Genomic DNA, 18,818 nt, shown 5'->3' with positions numbered 1-18,818 from the left:
CAATTAGTTTTTCATATAATAGAATACATTGAGGAAAGGAAGTTGGCCCCTCAGAAATTAAATATAAAGACAACTCTTAAGGAAAAAAATCCATTCTTCAGATTACCAATTCCACAAAAAACGTCCCAGCCAAAAATTCAAAGGATTTACATCACTGGTTATATAAGTCAGTAGTTTTTTGAAAGTTATAATTGAATATATTATGTCAAACCATTGCTACTCTCCCGTAGTCAAGAGGGTTGCAACAGTTCAAAGGACTCGAATTGGAGTTAGAAGTTAAGAAAGTTATACGAAATAATACTTTGTGAGGAATAAATAACGTGACTTTTCAAAATGTATTATGAGTATATTATAACGGAGTTAATAAGAACTATAATAAAAAATAATATCAACCACTGTATTATAAGTTTGATAAATGCTCTCTCACAACCCTCTTTACAGATCTGTCTTGACTAATGAACATGCTTTCTCAGTAGTCAAATATACATACAAAATAATAAGCAATAAGAGGTGAGTTGCTACGCTTGTTACAATTACAATTTTGAACTACAAACAAAACAGTAGAGTCGCTATTAAAAAGGTGTCTCCCTATACAAATCCCTTAATGGAAGGGCCAAGAAAACAAACCCACGAAGGGGATAATTATATAAAAGGGATCTTACTAAATAATTTTTTTCAAAAAGAGTCATAAAAAGATCACCAGGGTCAAGGTCATCCGAATGTGCATTTTTTTGTTTACCTAAGTAATCAATATTTTTTCTTCAAAATAGTGGTATGTATCAATGAAAAAGTTTGACTGTGATACACTAACGAACAACCAGAAAGGGGGAAAGTTACAATTCATGTTACTTAACTTATCGTTCTTTTGAAAACGTGGATACAGAATTCTCAGGAAAATTTATAACAAATATTTTTGATATAAATTTTGGTATATCTAAAGTTAGTCCATTATGTCTATTAGGCACATTTTGAGACCCTAAGGGTTTCATATTTCGAACATTTAAAAAATAAGCTTCAACCTAATGTATAATGGGCATGTTAATAAGAAGAAGAAACCAAAATCCGCATTGTAGTCCTGAGAATTGGAAGAATGTTTTGTAGGAGATCCGTTACAATCAGCTGTGACAAGGGAGCATGAGGAGAAAGACATACACCAGGACATTGGCAAGAAATACTCAGATGTTGATCCTCAATTTTACTCCGAGTCCAACAAGGACTTTAAATTATAAATCTGCAACAAATCCTTAGAGTTACGCTCCTTCTTTTATGGACAAACACAAATTCACTTAGGTTTTTTAGAGGAAGAACATAGGCTATAATTACTCCGATTTATATCATTCTTTCCAATTTGAGTCCAATGAGGACTTTCAGATATAACTCCCAACAAATCCTCTATGTTACCCTGCTTCTTTCACAAGTACAATCAAATGTTCAATCCGACTCTGTGTCTATCAATGGTGTATACATATGTAGGAGTGTTTACAATATGCTATTGATTATTAACCCATTATCTTACATTACGTTTATCAAGGATTAACAGATTGTCAAATTTGTTAATCAGATGAAAACGACCTAGCGTGGGTCATAGGTGTTTTGTCCTTTAATGGTAATGTTCTTAACAAAAGTATGGAGAGAGTTGATGCTATGGATGAACAAATTGCTGTTTATCTATCGGATCCTATGTCATTAACCCATTTTTAATATATTATTCTCATTGATATTATAAAAAATGCAAAGGTTAGTTGCTATATCGTAAAATGGTTAAATATTTCTAACTACTTTTTCTAAATTGCAAAATTTCTATTGACAAGAATTGGATTAAATATTATGAAGAACAACTAAAACACTCCCATTTTACTTTTTGAGACCAACAAATTTTTAAGCAGGTTATTTCAATTCATATTCACAGCACATATTTACTAAAATTAGATAAGAATACAAATGAAATTGTTTATTGTATTGGTCAAAAATAGATCTTAGGTTAATTTATTAGTTTATAATGTTCCTTTATGTGAGTTAAAATCAACAAATAGTTTCCACATAATGTACTTATTGCATATGTTTCCGAACAAATTTTTGAATTGTGATTATTCAAATATACTTCTGAGTGTACCTAAAAGTCCAAAAATAATTTGTTTAAAATAGAAATGCCTGCAAGGATAATTAATATTAACTCAGCAATTTAAGAATATATAATCAACTTTCTTACCCTTTAAAAGCTATTATACTAATAATGAACATTAATAATTTAATTGCTGAATTCAGAAGGTTCTAGGTTTTGATATGTCATTTATGAGATTAATGGGATCAAAGCTTTGAGCTTGTTTAAAGTAAGCAAGAAATATTAAAAGTCGAATTCATGAGAGGAGTTTGGAGCTATATACAAGTAGCATAATTTATTCAAATTCTGTAATTTCCAATTTTACTACTTCTATAAACAAGATGTTTATCTCTTGCAATATTCCACTCCATTTTGAGAATCCTCCAAATCTTGTGAAGTTCATTGAATTTTACACTGGAAAGGGCAATCACTCTTTTCCATTACCAAGTGAACTATAAAGAACTTTTGCTTACTTTTTATCTTCCTTACCTGTTTAGTCTCTTCAGTTGTAAGTACAGGTAACTTAAATTGATATGATTAATGATTATTAAATTTGTATTATATTTCTAACCTATCACTTATATTTAGATGTAAGAATAGATTAATTAATTTGAGACCCGTTTGTTATTCAATGATTGGATTCAAACTTAGAATATCAATAAAATTTAAAAACATATCTAAAATATTCATTACTTATTTGAACAATTAGTTAAATAATTGTTGTGTTTATATATTTTATTCCGAAACTTTTTCACACGACCTTTATTTACTTATAAATTAAATGTATGAAAAAATTAATTAAACTAAAAAAATACATCAAAACCGAAGATTTTCTTTTGACACTAAATCTTTTGATGTTGTAATGTATGGTTTATTCTTTAGTTCATGCTATAATATAAAGCAATTAAAAAATATATATATATAGCTTTGAAGTATAATCCTTCATTTTACTGGATTTCTGTATACTTAAACAAATTATTCAGGAACTTCATTATATATAACTTATTAAAATATTTTTAATGTTAATTTTTTTATCAATTGTTATTAGCTTTTATTTTCATCTATTCTATTTTGCATCATTTTAAAACAGGGATCTGAATTCAAAATTATACTCATAAAGTGTGATTGAAAAAGAGGCTTTAAAGGCAAAACCTATTAGGTTCGAAGGTTCATATGGTCATGTTAATGTTATATGGATTAAATAACATTAGTAAAGGGTGGATTTAGCCGGCGGGCGAAAATGATGTTGTATGGCGTAACCGATAAATATTATAAAACTAAATATCCTCATAATTTAGACAATTTCAGCATATGTAGAAATTGTTACTTAAAAACTTGGACGTCGAAGCTACTTTCTGTCAGTAGGTGCGTATTGATGTGTAGTTTTCTTAAAACGGGTGCTGCAAAATTTTCACTAAACGACTACTTTTGATCTCCTTGTTTACGGGGTTATTCAATATACTTATGCAAAATTTGAAAAAGAATCGTTAATCACAAGGTATGTTATTTTGAAGGATTCTTTTTAGTTGACATACAACTCATTATTTCCAAAAGACTAAAGATTATGCTAGAACAGATAGATCTGCCTTATACAAGTTTGTATATTCTCATCTTAAAAGGAATCGAACCTCGTACATTATAGCTAATGAATTTACATATACATAATCAGAGTTGCATGAATTATATTTTCCCTGACGTAAAAATAAAAGGAATAGAAAATAACGATAGTAAACCTTTACAATTAGAAGAATGTTTGGGAGGAGTTGAGGGATGCTGTCATGATGTTTTATTGGATCAGCTGCAACCAATTGCTAGAGGAAATATAATAAACTTAATTATATAGCAAAGAAAAATAAGTCCGACAAGAACTTATACTGATAATCAGTGGTGAAAATCCCCTGTATTTCTTTACTTTTCCTTTTTTTGGGGGGGTTGACAGTCATTTCGTTAGGCGTTGTCATTATTATTTAATTCCTAATTAATGAACATCCCTTTCTAAATAGATTCAATTATATTCAAACCCTGATTGAGCGTTTGTATGCGCTCATAAAGAACGGTGAGTAACTCTTTGGATATATTGCGGAGTTATATATATAACCCTTCTTGGAATGAAAGTAGAATTGGGGATCGGCATCGGAGTAATTCTACCAAATGCTCATGTTTAGATCATTTTCTTCTTCTTCCACTCTTGTCACAGGTGATTGTGGCTGATTTATAAAACGTGATCAAAACATTCTTAAAATTGTCAGGGTTACCATGTTGATTTTTTGTTTCTTATTTTTAACTTGACCATTCTAGACTAGATTTTCATCATTACATATAAATATCGATCAACCCCTCACAGTTCCTCTTATGTCTTTCATGGGTACATTCACTAGTTGATAAAACAATGCACGACAATCAGTCTGTTGACGTAGTAGCGGATAGCCTTGTTTCAATATAGAGGCGATACTCTAAAGTTTTCTTGGAAATACAGGCAGTAACTATCATGCGTTGGAGTAGTGATCAATGGCGTTTGCCGTTGAAAATACCATAAAATAATTTGATATATTTATTATTTTATTAAATCAAACTAATTGAAATTTAGCTCCTGAGTTTTTATTGGTTTGATTTAGGTAAAACAGTACCTCGTTTCAATTTTCAATATTACAAAAAAAAAATTATTTTAATAATTTGATATTTGCCAAATTCTTTGAAGGCAAATAAGTCTATACAGATACTTATTCTGTATTTGGTGTAAAAGTAATTTAAGGTGTGTTTACTTTTTATATACATATATACAAATTTATTGGAATTGGCGATACAAATTTGAATTATTAAAAAAAAATCAAACAAAATGTACTATATTTTACTCTTTTATGTGGTATACATAAAATATTTTTATGACTTTTGTATTCATATTTCAAAATTATAAAATAATATAAAATTGTAAAAATTATGTAAATGTACCTAAGTATTTTTTGATTATAGTTTATTTTAGAGGTTTAAATATTATGCCAATAAATTTTATATTAATTTGTTTTTTTTGTTTCTTGATTAGATCATTCGTTTTTAGTAATTTTGGAAGGATCCTATTTTTATTTTGTTTACTGGAATTAATTCGGTTCTAATGAGGCAATTTGAAAAAATTACATTAGTTTAAAATTCTTGTGTGGTAAATATATAAAATTTAATGAGTAGAATTTATTTAAAATTAAATTAAAATGACATAGTTATATTGTTAATATATGTATATATATAAAATCAACTAAGAATAGGAATACAATCAAAACCTCACCTCTCTTTACAAGGCTAAAATATATAGCTTATAAGTCCCTAAATATGATTTATGCACAATATTTCAGCATCTAAAATAAACTATAATGAAAAAATACTTAGGTACATTTACATAATTTGTACAATTTATATTATTTTATAATTTTGAAATATGAATACAAAAATAATTTAATTATTTTAAAATATGGATAAAAACATCATTTAATTATTTGGGAATATGAATACAAAAATCATACAATTATTTTGTTACATATTTAATTATTTACATAAATAAAACAACTAATAACAAACTACTATCGAAACCATAATTTATAAATAGATATAATCATAAAATGTATTATATAACTTCATTTAAAATAAATCTTAGATCCTCGTGAGGATAATATTTTAATGTGGTCACAAACATTTTCTGATTATATAAAAGGAATTGATTATGATTTTTTATGAAGGGATGTGAATAAAGCATGTCAACAATCTGCTTCTCTATTCTTCACTAATTTTTTATTCTATCTTTATTAAATTCTTTAGTTTTTATAGTCTAATTAATAATTTTTTTTGGCATATTTATAAATACGATGATTACTTAAATATTAAAGTATAATATTTTAAATCAGGAGTTACTGACTTATTCTTAAACGTATAGGTGATGATCTATGAGATTATATGTCCTTTTCCATAGAACATGATGTAAGGTACATCATCACAATTGACTATCCCTCCATTAAGGATATTGTATCAGCCGAGCGATAATGTGAAAATATAGCTCTTTCAAATATTATACGATGGTGATACATGAAGTTATAAGTATCTGTGGCTAGAACGTTCTTGCTATAATTCATTATTTTCTTCTTCTGCATATTATTCAATCCTAGCTATGAGTGAAGGAAATAAAAAGTGGGCTAGGACTTTAGGACAGAAAGGCCAATGTATCAGTCCTTAGGACCGTTGAATGGTAAAAAAGATTGAACTTGAAAAAAAATGACTTAAGGGGCGGGGGAAAAAAGATGGATTAGGCGATTCGTCCTAGGACACATCTGCCTTACCTGGTCATAATTGAATTGTATAATATGAAATACAATCACATGAAAGTATATTCCTACGCGCTCCAGACAATAAATTATAATTATTGAAAAAGAGGTTAAAATTAAAACTAAGTACTTTCACATGACGCAGATATAAAGATTGAAACTGCTAATGTCGGGCTTAAATTTATAAGTTCTGCATTAACAAATTAGTTAAACATTTACCTTAACACTAGCTAAGTGAATTAATTAAAGTCCAATTAACCTTTTATTGCATCCATTATGTATAATTTGTAATTTTGAGAGCTATTTTGGGAGGACTTATTTTCCATCACATAGTACGAGTAAACAAAACAACGGATTGAAAAAAAAAATTCTAAACTGGGTAAAATATTAGGAGTTTATCTACGTCAAATTGATTTCCCCCGTTTAAATACAAAAAATTGAACGATTGTATTGGAATCCTCAAAATACTTTTAGACTCCTGCAAGATTTTCCCTCTCTGTAAATTGGTATTTTGTAACATACCTACGTAGATGTTCTGTCTTATGAAATTAATTAATAACTATAATAGTTTTGAAAATAAAAATAATAATTGTTTTTAAAATACAAACGATAACAGTTTTAAAAAATAATACATCTTGTTCAGGTTACAATTTCAAATAGTATCTTTACTTTCTCTACATATTTTACATACCTCCATAAATAATACATCAATTAGAATTACATAAGTTAAAGATAAACTCGAATGTCCATTCGTTCATCAATACTGGCTGCCATACATTACAGTGATTTTATTTATAGAAATTTATTTGGGCGCACTTTTTTTCAGCGATGATTTTTTGGGCGTGCCTTTTATAACGAAACTATATAGCGCCTTTTCTTTTATGTTGTTGCTTTGAACTTTACCGTTGTATTACTAATTAGTTGTTATTTCAGAGGTAGGAAAAATCTAATAATTAGTCTATCATCATTCTCTAGGGCAAGGACTACTTGTCTAGGGTCGAGTAAGTGGTTGAGTCATATTCATTCTTAGGAAAAGATACTTATTGTTCATATTGGAATATCAAATCTTATGAACTTTTTAATCTGTTGCTTCTGTTAATATGAAAAGAACATATTAAGTATTGAGTAAATAGGTTTTCGTGTGTTCATGAAATAAGGAAAGTAGCCTTGGAATCTGTTGGAGCTATTATCTTCCATAAATAACAACAAGAACGGCCTAAAATCGGTTCGTAATTAGGTTATTTTCCTAACTACAGAATTATTATTCAATAATTACTGAGAATTGTTCACAGCTTAACAGAAACAAATGAGAACTCGACAAATCGATGTTCATAACATTGATAAGCATAAAATAGGTAGAAACATCGATATTTGTGTGAGGGCAAAATTCCCTCTGGGGCAAAATTTCCACTGGACAAACATTCCTGGGCTAAAAACACAAAACCTATTTTGGCAATGATCCATTCATTAGTCTAGAACATCCTTGGTTCACTTCCATTATCTGAAGAACTAAAAAATTACACCAATGACATAATAAAAGTTCAAAAGGGCCATTTGTGGACCACTTTTCACATTTTTATGAGGAAAAAAAACATTCATTAGATTCAAATAGTCTAATTTACCAATACATATAAAAAAAGCATGAGATAGGCTTGATATTAGAATTCAATAATTTATAAAAACTCTGATTTATGAATGTCAAACGCAATATTTTATATATGTATATAAATGTGTCTGACTATTTATATGTAACAGTTTTTTTTTCTTTCATAAAAATATATCAAATGGTCTTTTGAACTTCCTTTTAAATGATTGCATCATATAAAATATTGATATTTGTTAGAATTATCCCTTATACTATTTTATGTTTTGCCATATATATGTTTTTCGATATATCAGACCACGTAGTGAAAGTATGTATTTTCTTCTTTTCACAAATATATCGTATCTAGAGTTTCAATCCATCTGTCATTAAATTGACTGACACTATTCTAAAATAAAATTAAATTGTGTACTTTTTATTGTACTGTTTATTTTTATTTGTTTATCAATTCAAATTGCATTGCAATAAGTCACATACTTGCATTTTCTCTTCGTGCATTAATTAAAAAACCCCAATTCTATATTGTGATACCGTGTGATATAAGATATAGTAGGTGTCGGTCATTTTTGAAGAAATACACAACCATGTTTTAAACAAATAAAAAAACATTTGACCTTATTGGACAGATAGAATTGCATCAAGTAAGTATAAATGGACACTGTAGTACAGGGTGCGACAAGTTTTATTAATTGGAAAAGGTTTATTTTTATTTCTTAATTTGATTATTTATTATTATTATTATTTTGAATATTATGTGTTTAATTAAAATAAGATAAACGATACAAGAAGAGAAAGAATAGAAAAAGAAACACTTATTAATTATTAGTCATTACCTTCGATGGAGGGAATCTTGAGGGTTATTATTGCTTCAAAGACCTAATCACAGAGCCAGGAACGGAGTTCTTGGTTATTGTACTTCGCTGTGTATATTATACCTAGCACTTTCCAGATCAATCATTCCCTTATCCTTATACCTTGATGCCGTTACAATAAGCCAAGCCGAGGGACACAGTCTTACATCAAAGTTTATCCGGATTTCTTCTTCCGCCATCGTAATGATATGGGTAATTTTTTTTCATTTGTAGAATAAATGAAAAGAGGTCTCCTAGTCTTCATGTGAAAAATAGAAGATATTTTTAGCCTTTACCTCAACCATTTTGGACGTGTATCAGTGAATGGGTTCTTCAAAATGATGTTTGGATTAACATGTTCCATGAAATTTCTCTGACCATGTCTGCCAAACCTTTGCCTTTTGATAGATGATGGTTCCTTCTCATCACGACCAATAATAATACTGAAAAATTGGTTAATCATTGTGTTGGGGTTACTTCTAAGGCAATGACAGCCGGGATTAGAGGAACGAGATATCCACATTTGATGTCCCGTCCTGAGACAATCCACTGTGTTCTATGTGATGGAAAAAAGTTACTCAACACGGACCCGGGGCTCCCGACTAATATATATTGACCTGCAGAAGTAATCCCTGCTATTTAGTAATATTACATATTTAAAGTTTTGTTTTACACAGTATTAAAAGTCATATTGGATAGGTGATGTCCACCATTGAACATAAAATACATTTTATATTACTTTTTTTTTTTTTCTTCTTCTTGATTAGATATCTCGTTTTTGGAAAGGTCTTATTTTTGTTTTGTTTGCGGGAATTAATTCAGTTCGAATGAGGCAATTTGAAAAAATTGCGTCAATAGACCTAACAAAATGTGCATATTTTTATCTTAAGGAGCAACTAGGACCCAATCACGCATATACTGATTTAATTATAATATAATCTCCTTTCCCCCATGGTCTTCTATACTACATTGCACAATTAAAATTATATTATACAGGAAACTTACGATGATATAATGCTCCGATGTATTTTTCATATATATACTAAGTGCTTAACCCCTCTTACTTTAGATTATCAGGTATACACACTTTATTCAGTTGATCTACCCTCACATATATATTTTAACTAATGATTTTTAATAACACAATAAAGTTTTAATGAAATAATAGGCACGAAATGGTTATATAAAATTTATATAAGCGTAGGGAAAATATAAAATGGTATTTGGTGTGAGTATAAAAACTTTTCTTGGCCTGCTGGTAAGTTAAGTTTTTTTGATTAAAAAGTATAAATTAAGATTTGAGGAAAGTTGGCAAAAACTTTAATTAATCATTCCTGATATACTGGGTATCAAAAAAGTACTCCGACCTGCCTCTAAGTAGTCATTAAAATACTCGAACTTTATTTTATAATATTTTTTTAATTATGACAATGTACATTAATTATTAGTCATCATCAGCCTCAATGACAGCTTCTGACTTCCTCTGGAACCCATTAACATATCGGCGGCAACGTATTCCTTTTTCATGGTCTTCTACAAGTGGGTAACAGAGGTCCTCAGGGCATCAATATTCGGCTGTTAGACTTTGCAGGCATTTCTTCTGAAATTGCTACCAAATGGAGTAATTCAGTGGATTCAGATCTGGGATCTGAGAGGGGGGGGGCAAAGATTCTTTGAACATAAGTTCAGGTTGCTACCCACCCACTCTTGTACAATATTAGCAGTATGGGGCTGAGCTCCATCCTGATGAAATACATACCTAACCATGTTGAACTTCTTCATGGTCTTGATGATCTATGGGAGCACATTTTCCGTCAACAACATCAAGTAGTCGGCTGCAGGTAAGTGGTATCCAACAGGAAGCCAAATTTGGAGGCATTCCTTCTCCAGTTGATGCCACAACTCTATACATCATCAGAAATCACAAAATTTATGGTCTTTTGTGACTGTTCTGACACAGTTGTCAGCCTATCCAAAGCATACCCTCCAATCAGTGTTGCTTGTTCTAGACGGGGTTAATGGTAAAGGTATTTTCGTCAGGGAAAGAAATTACCCAGTTCATGTTGTGCTTAAGATCATTCAAAAGTCTTTCACATCGCTGAAGACAGAGTTATTTTAGACGTTGGAAAAGGAGTGGCCTCTAAATTCTTCTAAGTGACCTTCCCTCAATAAACCAATGCACCTTCTTCCTATTGGAGTACTCTATTATCTTGGGTTGACCTTAAAGGCTTCCTGGATATCTTGGGTGGGGTTTTTTACTCTTGGGTTTGTCCATAAAGTTGTCCCCCACCGACAAACAATTTCATGATGTGCAAAGTGCTCCTCCAGGCGTGGATTAAACTGCTTATGATGGTTCTTCTTACCTTCATCGCGACATATATATAATTTTTGTTTACAACTTGTAAATCAATCAATGCTTAGAATCTAAGCTATTCAAAAATAATGAGAACTTTGAGACCTATTCTAAACTGTATTTGTAGAAGGTCTCATTACTTTTTCATAACCCGTATTTACATAATAGATATTCATTATTGGTATGTAAGTGCCTTTATTATTATATTGTATAATTAGTGTAATATCAGGTAGGAAATTCATGTATTTATCAATCCATATGGACCGTTACATTCCATAAGCATTTAAGGGCTTAAATACAGTCTATTAATTTTTTTTGGTTCTACTGATGAAATAAGATCTGAAAAATGTCCGTTAACAAACTAAATCTGGATTCACATTTGAGGATACAAGATAGAAATATAAAATGTGCACTAAGTTGTAGACTCCACAACGCCTATTAAAGTTTTTTTGATGAAAACTTGGAACACCTCATATTACGTTATATTATAAGCCCACAAATTTTAATCTTTGGTAAAAAATAAATTCATGACGATCGAAAGAGTTATTGAATTTTTTGGTGGATTTCATACCTAAAATTGGAGGAAACATGTTTCAACCATGTGTCGACAAGTACTCTAGCCCATTTTGAGTAAATCCAGTCGGGCTCTGTAGGGCCCCATGCGTCTAGCTCGTTTGCATGTGTAATACCACATATACACAGGTAATTTGGGTTCAAATGGGACCTTGTGTCAACGTCTCATAGGTCGAATAGACATTGCAAACACTCTGTATAGTTTTTAAGTAAAATCAACGAATAGGAATAAGGAAGGGAAGGCTGCCGAGGGTGACTACATAAAGATACACAAGTAAAAGGAAGAACATAAAAAAGGGAACAGAAAAGATAGAAGCGTGTATATTTTGTATTTGTTCATGGTGAGTGTGTCAAGTGTAAACTAATATCTCGACTGTTTGATCCCCTAATTTATTAATTAATTATATGAATCTCGTGGTATTTCTTATTTTGATGTATATTATCATTAACCTCTGGCACAAAGTTTTTCGCCATGCAATCAAATATTTTACTTCTAATAAGACCCATGTACTAGTAAAAGCGATGATGATCATCGCATTCTCATTCGAGAATGTCAAAAGCATAAGAGTCCTTAGGTTACATTTTCATCAAAAAATTAATAATATTTCTTTGAATATTTTGAAGAAGTTATGTCTTTTAAGATGCACTTATTTTTTCAATTTCCAAAAATATTTCAAATACATAAGTACAAATTAAAAATATCAGGTCCAACCCAATCAAATTGATTGAAAAGAGTCTGCCGTTCTTCAACCCTTTTGTAATTAACAAATTTATATTTAATTTCTTCCTTGATATGTAAAGATATTTTTTAGTGATCAATATCTTCAATAAAATTTGAATCATTCTACATAAATTCAAAAACACATTAAGGAATTAAAGTAAGCTTGTAAATTCAGTAATACGTTGCATTTTGAATACAACTCTCGGTAATAATATGTAGATAGGCAGTGAAATAAAAGTTCATTATTTTTGGAACTAAAATTAAAAAACAATTAAATGTTTAAGCGGAAAAGTATTCTAAATTGTTAAATTCCTTACCAAATTTGAATTTGAAACTAAATCCTCCAGTTACACTCATAAATATAAGATTGTAGAATATTCATTTCATTGATTTCTTTGGTTAAACGACGTCCATCTAGCTTCATGTAAAGATATTTTAAGGAAGATAATGATCTCAAAGTTTATTATTTCTAAAAATAGGTTAGTTTAAGGACTCTCGATAAAGAAAGATAAGCTTAGGAAGGAAGTGTTGGAATCGATTTAGAAAAACAATTTAGAATTTCAAAGATGGGATAAAATTGCATCTTTTTTCAATATTTTTTGGACTATGTTAGGATGTTAACTACGAAATTTTTAAGTATCCTCAGATTCCAGTTCGTAATCAGAAAAGACAAAATGAAGTTTACAAAGGGTTAAATATTTTGATGGTTCTGAATTTTGGCTAGGTTAGACTTGAATCCGAAGTTTTCTTGTTGAATCATACTTTCTGGATGTTTCCAGGTCTATTTTTGGTTCTTTCGGACTGAGTTGCTCTGTATTTACTACGGCAATCTAGTGCAATAGATTTCTTACCCATGATTATATACTTAAATAAAACAAACACTGTATTTTAAGATAAAATATCATTCTTCTTTCTTAATGCTATGTTACTCATTATAATTTAAATATTCATAAATTGTAACTAATATTTTGAATCTCTTTGGGGCATTGATGGATGAGAGGTTGCCTTTCTATTCTTAGTTGTTAAGATATTATTGGTAAAATATATTATTTTCATGTTGCATCCTCAAAACTTAATTTATTTATAACAAAAATAACTCTATACTATGTAGTTTGAAAATGGTTCAATATTTGTGATATACTTAGCTAGTAAATTTTTAACAGGGATAGTAAAAAAATCTCAATGCCTGTTGGCAATTGGCTAATTTCAACGGCCCCTGGTGTCAAGGTATCTTCGCCTATGATAATGTATACACCATAAGTTTCCTGTAATTGTAACAGTGAATATAATAACCAATTCTCTTAAGTAATTGGAATTTTCATTACCTGACCATCATTAATATTTGCATCAAGTACATACTAAAAAATAAATATATTTCCAAGTACTTCTTTCTCTTTCAACATGTAAATGAGTGAACTCTTCTGAACGAAAGATATAAGAACGCACTCTTTTAGGCATTTTACAAAGTCTGAAAAAAGTTTAAAATATGAATTTGACAAAGGGCTCTTACGTTGTGTATGGAGTGTCTCTTTTTCTAAATACTTCAATTATTCAAATTATATGCTCTAGATTGAAAAATCCGGTGATTCATGGTCAAAAATTAATCTGTAGTTTTCTTGAATCGTACACACTAAAACCTGATTTCCTATGACTGGTGTATTAAATATAACAACCAAAATTTGATTATGTTACGAGATTCAGTTACCAGTAAAGAATGAGGATGATACAAACATGATAGTGTATACAAATGTCTATATCTCAGAAAAAAACTGACTACGTATATCAATTTATATATATATTTTTTTTGCTAATGAATAAGAAATGTTACAGCTTGCTAAGTTTAAAAGAATCTATTTTCATTAGTAGGGTCATTATTGGCGTAAAACTTCGAAGACAATTTGAAGATAAAAAAAATGGTCTTACTATCTATTAGCGACTACAAACTTCTTCATCTCATAAAAACTGTTTTCGTAAATCAACTTTTATATTTTTTAACCAATGAATAGAAAAATATTCAAGTATCTTTAGACGTTTTTAAAACTTTCCTTTGATTTTTTGCCTCAAACTGCCACATAAGTCTTCAGTTCATTACATCTTCTATTTGATTAGTGACTACAAACTCCTTTCATCTCATAAAAACTGATTCTGTGCATCAATTTTTATATTTTTTTCAATTATGAATAGAAAAATGTTTAAATTTCCTTAATCTAAAAAAAAATATCTACCAATTAATCATTTTAAGTTATTAATTGAAGTTGTATAGTGCAATTTTTTCTTGAATTTTTACAACAACAATATACTTGAAACCCTTGAGAAAATTCTTAAAATAATTTTTTTTGTAATTTCTTTGAATAATAGTCAATTTGGTTCTTCAAAATATGTATATATATATGTATATCGTATTTCATGTGTCACAAAACTTCTTTTCGATCAGCTGTTTGAACAATTTAATGCATGGGAGAAAAAAAAGGTAAGAGCACGACCTTTTTTCTAACTTATCTACGTTTTTACCCCAAAATGCAAAATATAGATTCTGAAATATCAGAGATGACGTGCTTTTCTGTTATTATAACCAAGATACTTGTAGAGAAGGTTTTTTAAAAAATAATTGTCACGTAATAAGTATATATCTTACAAATATAAGAGAAGGACTGTAAATATACCCTAGCGCCAAATACTCTACTCAGGGACAATGATAAATTAAATCCTCCTTGCTAGGGTTTATTCCAAGAAAATGGGGGGTTAAAAATCAAAATTAATATTGCCAATGTCATCTTGGTAAAATTTATTTAAAAAAGTATTTGTCTGGGTGAGATTCTTTTCAGCGTGGTTAATTTCAGCGACATTTTCCTATGCTGTACATTATGAGATAAATTATGCCAATATTAAACGTCATCTCTCACCAAAGCAGTGGATCAAAATGAAAAGAGAGAAGTTTGGTAGTAAACCTATGAGTAATGAGCCATTTTTGACATTATTCAAAACAATGTGCATTTTGTTCATTGTAGGAAGAGACTTCAGAATAGTTTCCGGGTTTCTTTTTGGGTGATTTTCCATAGCTCTATTAGCTTGATTGTAGGAAGAAATATTCACATTAATTTACAGAACGGCTTTGCATTTATTTATTTGTTGTCACAGCTGCTTCCAGCTGATCTAATAAGACTTCATCACAGCTTCGCTCCTCCAAATGTCATGATTACCAGGTTAATTTATGGTTTCTGTAACGTTTACGTACCTACAAGGCATATTCTATACATCACTTCTTATATTCAAGTATAATATCATTTAACTTAACGGAATATTATATTAAAATGAATTCATGTCTCAATTCATAAAATACCCTATAATTTCACTAAAAGTGCACTAATCAATTTGATTTGATATGTACAATTAATTATATACCTACAGTTAAAATGCATAAACATATGTAGTGTTGTAAATGGTTAGTAATTTCGGTATTTAAAAAGGGAGAACGAAAATGATATCCCTGACAATTTGAAGAATGTTAGGAGGGTAGAAGTTAAGCTGTCGTTTTATATATTAGAGTGGCTTCAAGGAGTTATGACATAAAGGAAATAAATACAAGTGCTTCCCTCAATGACTCCGTTTCGGATCATCAATTGTACTCTAAGTTACACAAGGACTAAAACGTATTACTACCATGAGTATATCTACAAAACAAATGTAGCTACACTTTAAGTTAATGGATTTATCTATTCAAGAATCAAAGAATAATGATGACAACTTTGGAAAATAAGAAACACTGTGCAGCTTGCCAACTAAAAAAAAACGTGTAGGTTAAAAGAATCTTGGGGAAAAAACACTACAATACTACTTAATACTACACAACTAAATTTGATATACGATTTTTTTGTTTGAATTGGTTTTACAAAAGTTTTATTGGTGATTATTGACTCTAAGTTTTACAATTATTTAATTAGATGTAAAGTGATCCTTATCGTGTATTGCTTTTTAGAACACAAATAGAGCTGTTGACCTTAATACATAAATAAAGATAATTACAGACATGACTTACTATAATTTCCCAGCAGATTTTACATAATTAAGACATAATTGAGTGACAAAGATTTGTTAATTATTTCATTCTATAAAAAAACTAATATAATGGAGTCCTTTTTTGGGACTACTGACATCTTGTACAGCGCCAAGGGACCCCTCCACTCACCGACATTTAGGGAATGTTTATAATTATGTATAAAAAAATTATGTTATTCTTTCTCAACAGCAAGGTTTAATTGAAAGTATATTTGTTTCATGTAAAAGCCTAATCAAACATTCTAGTTTAAAATTCATACTCAGTAATACAACCTCATTATTCAAACAAAAATTAAGTAAAATGGTTATCAAAAAAACATAACCAATTAGAATTACAGTAAGAAAATTAAGTATAAAAAAATAGTATAATATTAATTTGATTTTTATATTGACTAATTATTTATTGTAGAGCCTTTTTATATTGCACCAACATCTATGGGGAGTATTTTATCAATGATTCAACAATCCCCTATCAAAAATAAGGATCTTCAATGAAAGCGCAGCGTTCCTTGCATCCGCAGTAATTTGTATAAATCTTATACCAGTCAGACTATTAACCAGGTATTCAGTAATGTTCTACAATATAACCAAAAAAAAGTTAAATAGAAACACGTTTTTGCCTTTTCATCTTGTGAAATCTTGGTCCCTGGCGAGAAAACAGCAAATAAGAATTACTCTTTAATTGCTTCATCTTAAAATTTTCTATGCGCATATAATTCAGCCTAAAAAAATTGCTTTATAGTTGAAAGAACCAACCAATTAACAAATGTTTAGATAATTTCATTTATTGTAATATTTTTATAAAAAAAAATTCATTTTCTCCTTTAGTATCCATCAAAAAATCAAACCTTTAATTATAAAAAAAAGTTTTTTGTCCAATCTGGTATTCATAACCAAATTCTGACAGAATTGTCAAAAAGTCACTTAACCCCCCTTAACTTAATCTAACCTACGGTGTTGCCCTCCCCCCTAAAAAAATATTGAAAATCATACACACAACCTTGATGACGTCACCATTATATAATTTGATACCCCTCCCCTTGCAAATATATCCAAGGGCTACATTAGCTGAGACTAAGACGATTTTGAGATAATATTAAACTTTAACGGAAAAAAATTATTTTTGTTGAGTATTATTATTTAAAAGGGAAAATTTTAATCTATTTACATTGGTCGTGGCAAATAGACCCTAAAATTTCAGGGCGAGTACGAATTCTGAGTCCAACTTGAAATTTAATACCAATTCTTGACTAAGAATTGAAATTCAAGATCCAGTGCAGAGTCTATCGTAATTTCTAGTCTCAGTCCTGAATCTGGAAAGTCACACACTTCGATAGATATATGTCTACGTATATTGTAATACTCTCATACTTTGTAAAGTGATCCACCTACACAGTAGTATGAGGGATACCAATTGGAATTTAAGTAACATAGGTTTGATTTCCATAAATACGAAATGTAAAAGTTATCTTATCAAATATTTACAAATCCTGGATAAGACTAACAGATATATTGTATAAGTTTGCCCGCAAGTCGTACTATCTCTTTCTATCTTGAAATTAGAGACAAGAGCAGTGGATGGTTCCAATTTAATTCGGTTTTTTCGAGATATTCGGACAATTAGCAATTTTGAAATTTTTACATCATTTTTCTTATGATTAGTAGAGTGTATCTGCGTTCCTGTGCTGAATCTCTATTCAGAATATAAATCAAAGAATGAATGTAAAAAGAGACAGAGGGAAAAAATAAGGGTGGGGGGAGGGGGGGAAGATACAAGAAACGAGGAGGAAAATCGCGTTTTATTTCGCTCAAAAACAGACTATGAATGACTTAAGAGGCCCAAAACATTATTATTGGAAAATATTTGGTTCTACTTGCTAAATTTCAGACTGATTTGTTACAACATTTTGAATACCATGTGTGATAACACCAAAAACACACTTATAAGTATATCTAAAATAATTATATACCCACATCGATATCCAGTGCACACTGTAACACGCTCAACACTACATACAAAATGCCAAGGAAATTTCCTAAATATTAGTATTTACATTGTTGTTTCTAAAATGATAAATGACTTACATTTTTAACATTGGTTATATTAAGTAAGTATTAATATATAAAAAGGGTTTCTAAAAGTATAGTGGCTTCATTTCCTATATACTTGTAATAGATTCCTTTTTATAAACCATATAATGACATAGTTTTTTAAAGCTACAAAAGCACCTCATATTTTTAGCCAAAGGCCAAGTA

Source organism: Lepeophtheirus salmonis, chromosome 9 (assembly GCF_016086655.4).
Source record: "Lepeophtheirus salmonis chromosome 9, UVic_Lsal_1.4, whole genome shotgun sequence".
NCBI lineage: Eukaryota > Metazoa > Arthropoda > Copepoda > Siphonostomatoida > Caligidae > Lepeophtheirus > Lepeophtheirus salmonis.
Note: the sequence above shows the minus strand (reverse complement) of the source record.